This window comes from Bacillus rossius, unplaced genomic scaffold (genome assembly GCF_032445375.1).
Source record: "Bacillus rossius redtenbacheri isolate Brsri unplaced genomic scaffold, Brsri_v3 Brsri_v3_scf55, whole genome shotgun sequence".
Taxonomy (NCBI): domain Eukaryota; kingdom Metazoa; phylum Arthropoda; class Insecta; order Phasmatodea; family Bacillidae; genus Bacillus; species Bacillus rossius.
In genome coordinates this window covers 185,176-186,686 of record NW_026962755.1, presented here as the reverse complement: position 1 = coordinate 186,686, position 1,511 = coordinate 185,176, and the positions used below count along the sequence as shown (strand labels likewise).

Here is a 1,511-nt window from a genome sequence, read left to right as displayed (position 1 = left end):
ACATACATACATACATACATACATATACACTTATCTATTTATTTTTTCACTTTGAATTTTGTATGAGGTATACACATGCAAAGATTCACAGCTGCTGCTGGGTGGGTGAGTGAGTGAGTGAGTGATTGATTGATTGATTGATTGATTGATTGATTGATTGATAGAGAGTGAGTGTGTGTGTGTGTGTGTGTTAGGGGGGGGGGGGGGGGGGGAAATGTGGTGATTGTGGGGGAAAAAAAAATTTAAAATTGAAATTTTTAAAAAAAAATTTTTTTCTGTAGGGTGCAAAATAGTAGTGCCAACGGCACGTGGTGTTCCCAAGCGGTCACCCATCTAAGTACTAACCACGCTCGACGATGCTTAACTTCGGTGATCGGACGAGAACCGGTGTGTTCATCGTGATATGGCCGTTGGCAATGATATAGATGTTTTTTTTTTGCAGTTTGTATTTGCCACTCGAAATAGCTATACCAGGTGTGATTGTTACAAACAACAGGAGAAATCGTGTAATGAACACTCTTTTACTTCCCCCCCCCCCCCCCCCTCCCCACACACAACACCCACCACCCTCACCATCCCAACCACCAAAGCCCTCTTCAAAATACACTCTCACACACACACACAAACCCACACTCTATAACTGATGAACATTACCATAACTTCTTAAAGCCATTAGATAATATTTAACTCAAGAAAGGTATTGTGATATGTTTAAAGAAAGAAAGGTGAAACCTTTAACTTTACCAGCAGGTATTAGTATCACTGAGGTATCTTCTAGGTTGTAGCAGCAATAGTAGTAATAATAATAAAATTAAATAAGGTAATAAAAAAGAAAAGTTATACATGTGATCAAATCATGAATGTATAAAACTGGAATGAATTTAAATTTTTTTTATTTTTCTTCATAGGCTGTTTTGAAATTGATGAGTAAGTGCCTCTTCTTTTAAATTTTTTAATGCTGAACACTGTTACATAAGAGATGAATGTTTAGAAAATTTAAAAAAAAAAAAAAGCTAGCCCAGCCCCCTCCCCCCCTCACACAAAATCCAAACAAAAAAAAAAACACCCTCCTTCAAAACATCACATAATCATCCAGCCAGCAGTGCAGACGAGAAATTTGCACTCGGGGCCGCCATTTTGACGATAAATTCTTGCATGGCACACCAAAGGTAGGAAAGAATTTAAAAAAATAAAAATAATGGGCGAGCACCCTCGCGTCTGCCTGTAGAAAATGAAGTTAAAAGTAACATAACCTAAAGACAGGCACACACTAGGGTGCTCCCAGGCGGTTGAGAAATTTTTTCCCGCCAAAAGACTTATATATATTATTTATTTTACTGTTTTTGGCAGGGGGCTATGTCGGTCTGTGTGCAAAGTAGTTCCTACTCCCGCCGCCAGGAGCGCGCGCGGTGGGTAGCGATGTTGTTTTTTCTGCTTTCATTTGTTTATTATTTAGAGGGTTAATGCTATGTAAATGTACGCAAGTTTGGTTATGTGTCGGTAGTTGTGCG

At 38.8% G+C, this 1,511-nt stretch overlaps 1 non-coding gene across 1 annotated transcript; it reads right to left on the bottom strand.

Moving 5' to 3' along the window:
- Window positions 1-296: 296 nt before the first annotated feature.
- LOC134545062 (5S ribosomal RNA) lies at window positions 297-415 on the bottom strand. Its single transcript, XR_010078238.1, has one exon. It is a non-coding gene; the product is annotated as a 5S ribosomal RNA (ribosomal RNA).
- Window positions 416-1,511: the final 1,096 nt, after the last annotated feature.